Source organism: Echinops telfairi, unplaced genomic scaffold, assembly GCF_000313985.2.
Source record: "Echinops telfairi isolate 266 unplaced genomic scaffold, ASM31398v2 ScPeMD7_4;HRSCAF=17, whole genome shotgun sequence".
NCBI classification, from domain to species: domain Eukaryota; kingdom Metazoa; phylum Chordata; class Mammalia; order Afrosoricida; family Tenrecidae; genus Echinops; species Echinops telfairi.
The window spans coordinates 5,929,288-5,935,925 of record NW_022103900.1 but is presented as its reverse complement, the minus strand read 5'-3'; positions in this window follow the sequence as shown (position 1 = coordinate 5,935,925).

Sequence of the window (6,638 nt, the reverse complement as noted above, 5' to 3'; positions counted from 1 at the left end):
CCACTACCTCCACTTCTACCACCACCATCTCCACCACCTCCACCTCCACCATCACCATCTCTACCATCTCCACCTCCACCACCTCAATGGAGCAATTTCCCTTTGTGCTACATGAGTTAGTTCACCAGGAGTCAAAGTCAGCTCTTTGGGAATGCATTTTTGGTTTTTAAAGAGGATATCTTAGGTTGATCAAATATGACATTCATTATAGGTTGGCGTTTAACTAAGCAAGTAAGGCAAAGATGAAACCACAGTGCTGTAGAACAAGAAATTGGCCAAATGGCCTCTCTCTTTGCTTGGGTCGTAGGTTAATAGAATAAAAGGCATTCTACTTAGAAAGGTAATTGAAAGCTCATTCATTCAAAAACATATGCGTCTGTTATGTGCCAGACAAAAGTAGTGGCCCTTAAGTGTTACTCTGTGTGTGGGGGGGGTGGTGGGGTGGTAGTGGGGGGTGGTGGTGGAGGGAGTGGTCTGCCCTGGGAGCCTGTAATAGGAGGTCCATTATTTGCAAATGTTGATCGGCTTTGTATCTGCTCTCCCATCAGCGGTGAAATACACTGCCCATGCTCCTCACATTGCGTCCCCGAGTCCCTGCCGGGTGTCATTTCAGGGCACAGTGAGCCCCGGCACTACACTTGGAGAAAGAGCCGTCGAGGTACGAATACTGCCCTGGAGTCCTCAGCGTTGACGTGACTTACACTGTGCCCCCACACGGCTGCGCCAGGGAAGCCAGCCCCAGCAAACCATCCCCGGCCCGGCAGGCGCTGTTGTACACCTCTGCTATGTGAAGATGACCGTAAAGTCCTAAAGAACAAAAGAGGATAAAATGCAGGAGTCAGGCTCCTTTTATGATAACATACTCACCTCAGCCCCGCTTGATGGTTCCTGCGGACATCCGGGGACCAGAGAGGAGCACAAAGGAGATGGAGTGGGGAAGGAGGACATGGGGAGAGGGGGCAGGGCCAGAGAGGGGGGCCAGGGACCAGAGAAGGGACCGGGAGACCAGAGGAGAGAGGACGTGGGGGAGAGAGCGTCTTTATTGTTTTGGGGCTCTTTGTAGTGGGCTTTAAGACATGCATATTCAGTAGTTACATACATCACAAGGTGGGTGGTGATCACAGTAAAGTCTCTGAGCTCACAGGTGAGGAAACTTAAGACCTGATAGGGGGAAGGCAGCGAGAGGGGATGGGTGCCATGTGGGAGAAGATAACCAAGGAGCATCTGCCTCTATGGGGAGACAGAATCAACCAGGTGCTCACATTAAGGCAGCGTAGCTGTTGGGGAAGAATCTGCGGGAGTGACCTGTGTTCGTTTCCCATAGGCCCGTCCTGGCGGTCTGGCTCCTATGGACGCCATGAGGGCCATTTGTTGTCCAAGTTTGCCTGAGAGGATTACAAGCCTTACTATTGGAAGTCCTGCGTCCCTGGTAACCCCTCTGACGCAGGCCAGCTGGAACAATCTGTTGCCCCACTTGCTAAAACTGGGCTGAGCCGGGTCCCTGGAGCCCTGGAGGTGCTGTTGGGTAAGCATCAGTCTACCAACTGCAAGTTCAAATGCATCAGCCACTCCTAGGGTTAAAAAAAAACCAACCCCAAATGAGGCCGTCTTCTCCCACCTCAGAAACCTTAGAGATGCAATGAGTCAGAATCAACTCGATGGCTGTTGATTTGGTTTGAAGCCAGTTCCAGGTTATAGTAGATTCCCACGAGAAGCGTTTTTCCCTTTAACAACAACAACAACAACAACAACAACAACAACTAGCTATTTTGTCTTTTCCTAAGGATGCGTGAACAAGCGTAGTTGTGGAAAGGACCTCTTGTCGATGGACTCCAATTGTATGGCTTTTTGTGTGTGCAGGGAATGAAGGGCTCCCAGAAAGCCTGGGCTGGAGTTCTCAGGGGCAGAACTCAATGGAGGGTCCGTTCCTGTGTGGGAATAGCTCCTTAGCATGTTTGCGCCCGAGGTCCAGAGACCATACACTATTCTGTTTCCCTCCCACTCTCAGGCCCTTGGGTGCAGCCTCCTTTGTTAAGCACCAGCACTGAAAGGGCTGCTTGCAGAATTGTAAAGGGACTGGGCTGAGCCCAGAAATAGATGTGCAGGTGGTGGGTGTTAACCAGCAGTGATGTCTAAGGAGGGAGCAGGCAGCCAAGTGGTATTCTGTGTATGTGTTTCCTTTCATGCATTTGCTGAGGCTTACAATGCGTGCAGTTTACTTGTGCGAGTGCTAAGTACCTGGGCTGTCTACGGAACGCCTGGGGTCCTGGGCTAACCATCCCTGGGAACCATATGGTAGAGAGTTCAAGGTGAGAGGCTTTACCTGTGAGCAGCAGGACTTCAAGCTGGCTCACTCTGTTGCAACCTCTTGGGGAGAATTTGCATCTGCACCCCAGATTTGCTGAATCAGAATCAGCATTTTAACAAGGCCCCATCTTGTTAAGATGCATTAGTATATCTGGGGTGGAAATTCAAATTCAGATTCAAATTCTAGGGGTTGAACCAGAATGAACTGGCTTGAAGGCCTGTTTAGTAGATATCCCAGTGTGAACGCCTGTACCCCACTTCCCCACCCCACCCAAGCCTGTGTACACCTAGCACACTGCCTAAGCGTGGAAGACTGGGCCAAGTGCAGCTAGTAACCAACATAAGATTCCAGCCAGTCACCCCCTTGAGCTGTGAATCCTGTTTGTCTGGCCCTCCCATCTTTTCCCTTTACCTCCGCCTTGCTCTCAGATCCATTTCCAGCATCACATTTAATGAAGTGCTGTAGGCAGCGAATGCTCTCGTAGACACCTGAGTAAACAGTTTCTGGTTTGGTGGATCTCTTACCTCCTGTTCCTGAGACCAGGCTAGCATCTTCACCACTGTCACTCACACTCCCCACTTCTTAAACATGTCATCCCGGGTGACTGTTTGCTTTGACTCAGCCCCATGGGTTAAAGTAGATCTGTTTTCCCGGGCTTTTCCAGGGACTGGATTTCCAGCAGACCTCTAGATTTTTCTTCTGAGGCGTCGCTGGGTGGACTAGAACGTTCAGCCTTTTGGTTAGCTGTAGAGCACGTGAACCACTTGCGCTTCCCATGGGCCCCAAGTACACTTAGGAGCATAGACTATGGGCTTTCGTGTTCAGCTTCTTGTTAACTTTTTTTATTTTTTGGAGTTTTAAAACCGTGGAGTCAATCAGGTTGCCCTTGCTGTGTCACGAATAACTTCAACGGGCTTTGACATTCCCCCTTGAGAAGTGAAAAGGAAATCAGATTGGGTTAGTGAGGCCCAGGATTTGAAAGCAATAGTTGATGATTTGGAAAGTAGTTTTTTCACCTCTCCAAAGCTGAAGGTGAGACAGAAATGTGGGACTGAATGCTGAATCAGAATTGGCTTTCTCGATCAGTCTCCCATTTCGTACCCAATGTCCGATCCCATGTTCAATGGTCAAGTGTGAGAATTTTGGTCCTTTCTGAACTGGATGCCCTTAACTACGTACTAGAAACTGTTAACTGCCCTATTTTAACAGCCAGCCTAAAAGAGTCAGGAAACTGTATTGGATGGGAATTGCCAAAACAGGTGATAGTGTATGATCGTACATTGTGGAAGTTGACAGATTATAGTTATCTTTGCAGGTGAAGGTAAAGAAGGTAAAAATATTTTTGGCCTAAAGCCCATTGTTTGTTTGGGGGAGGCGGGGGACAGGAGTGAAAGTCGAAAGACAGAACGCCTCTCTATGATTTTGGCTTAAAATTCCATCTTGGTAGAAACCTGGTCGAGTTATTATTAGACCCCTAGGGGTGGTGGTGGTGGTGGTGTTAGCTGCAAACTCCAGCAGTCATTTTCATAACAAACAACCTTTGGCGAATTTCAGATGTTTGTGGTGTTTTAGAAAGGTGCCTTAGCTTTCCAAAACCAAAAACCAAAATCACTGCCATCAAGTGAATTCTGACTCATAGCGATGACCCTATGGGGCAGAGTAGAAGCACCCTTAGGGGTTTCCTCCCATAAGGCTATGAATTTTTACTGGCGTAAAAAGCCACCTCTTTGTCCTCCGAAGCAGCTGATGGTTTCAAACTTCTGACCTTGTATTTAGCAGCTCAATGGGTAACTACCAGGATGCCTGTAAGTTTCTAAAGTAATTGTTTCTTCTGTATATACTATTCATACAGAAACACACGCATAAGTACAGCCAAGTATACAGATCATTAAATTATCACAAGCGTACTCTGTGATAATTCAGTGTATTTGTATATTGTGTGCTTGAGCTGTACACAACATGGGGGTCAAAATGAAACTCAAGTGGTCACTAATGAAAAGTAGTAGAACATCACTAGCAACCGGAAACTTCCTTCCTATTAGCTTTTACCCATTTTTATAAACTAAGGAAAAGTTATTTGTAGCTTGACAATGAAAGGCCACTTTTAACTCCTATTCTGCGCACAAGAACTCATCATTGTACTTCTGGTCACACGTTCCCTATGGAGAAAAACTCAGGCTCTGGCAATTGCCACCACTCATCAAAGCCCTTCCTTCTATCTGTATGAAGTGTGTATGAAGTGTGTTTACAAGCCTGTGTGTGTGTGTGTGTTTCTATACAAATTGGATTCATAAGCCAATCAAGGAGATTATGTATGATAGAGTGGAAAGAGGATGTGGCAGTGTGAGCGTGTACTGAGACAAGTAACTGTGGTCAGAGGCTTTGCTGCTCCATCTTCTTTAACTAGAGAGAAGGTTCTGTCAGGAAGGGTGTTGGCAAAGAGACAAAAAACGAGTGCCTTCACATCTTTTTGTTTTTAACAGATGTAGCATATGAAGCAGAGGGTGAGTTTGTTGAAATGCTTCCTTGCCCTGTGTCTTGGATAGTGAAGATCTAGCTGAGAAGAATTGGCATTTCAGGGACTCAAACCTCTCAGGCCCCGTTGGGTCGATTTGGAAAAGCCATGTAGTTAGAACATGAAGTCTATATGTGTTGTATTTATTTTTAAAATATTAGTTATGTATACATATGTCAGATTTATTTTGTCTGCCTTTGGCATTCATTCCTGCTTACACAATCATTTTTAATACACGTTTTCTCATGTGGTTTTACTTTTACTCAACTCTGCCTATACCATGTGTTTGACTTTTTCAGTTCAGTACATACTGTTTTCTATTGCTCTTAATGTTGCTTTAATATCTACTTTGAATCTTTCCCTTCTGTTTTCATGTTCTCTGTTCACATTTTTTTTACAGTTTTATAGTTATTTTTCTGAACCCCAGTTTTGCTTCTTTAACTTATTTTACGAAGGAATCATCATGCAGTCTGTACTTTCTTTGAAATTTTTGATCGAAACCTCCGTATGTTTCTGTGGGTAATTATTCTTCATTTGCATTTAAAACATAGTTTGTGACTTCCGTGCATAGGTTTTGCTGGCGCCGATCCACGTTTCAGCTGAAACAGACTCTGTTGGATTGCTCTCTGCTTATTTTGGCAAAGAGAGTACACCCAAATTAACTTGTTTAAAGTGTCCTAGTGACTTAGACTCTGCATAAAGTTGTTAGGCGTTGTCGACTCGCTTCTGACTGAGACAGCCTCCATGTACAACCGAACGCAAAGCTACCCAACCCCGCCATTGTCACCACTTTCCTGCCACCGTGATTTCTTCTTGTTTTTGCTGACCCCGTGTTACCAAGGATGGTACCCTTCCCCAGGGGCTGGTTCTTGCTGAACACCTGTCCAAAGTAGGGGAGATGAAGTCTCGCCGTCCTCGCTTCTTAGTAGTCTACTAGACAGCTGGTTTTCTTTAGGAATAAATGTTTCATTGATGAAGTCTTCAATAAAGAACCGTGGTTGCACAGGGGACCAAGCATTAGATTGCTAATTGCAAGGGGTGGGGTGGGGGGTGGTTCAAACCCATCAATTGCTACATAGGAGAAACAGGAGTCAATCTGCTTCCTAAGGACTCAATCTAGAAACCGCAGGGAGCAGTACGCGACGATTAGCCCCACTGAATTGTTTCATGACTTGGAACTGGCTTGATGGCAGTGGATTTTTTTGTTTTTTGAGTGTTCTTGTTGTTGGATTCCAGGATTACCACTTCATAAGTTTGACAATGTTCAAATAGCTGTAACACTGTAGTACTGAGGTCCAGGTCCCAATATTATAAAGCCTTTAAAATATAACTATGAGGGATGTGGTATAACAACATTCTTCCAAATTAAGCATGGTAGAAATTGTGGGATTTTCACATTTGATTTAAATGGAACTTCTGAGTTTTGTATCTCCACTTTTTTTTTTTTGGGGGGGTGGTGGGTGGTGGGGAGCAGAATACAGTGTAGAATAGAGTGGGAGACTGTTTGGGTGTATTAGTGTCAGAAGTGATCATTTAATAATTCTAGGAGCTCTGGTGGTATAGTGGGTCCTGAGTTGGGCACCTAAAACAAGGTCAGCAGTTCGAAACCTCCAGGCACTCTGAGAGAAAGCACAAGGCTTTCTGCTCCCTTAAAATGTATAGTCTCAGATCCCCACGGGGGCAGTTCTATACTGTTCTGTGGGATTGTTATGAGTCAGAATTGGCTTGATGGCAGCAAGTTTGAGAAAGCATTTTAATTTATGCATTTTTAACTATGGTAACCTTTTCAGTGTCTGAAATACTAGTGTTACAAGA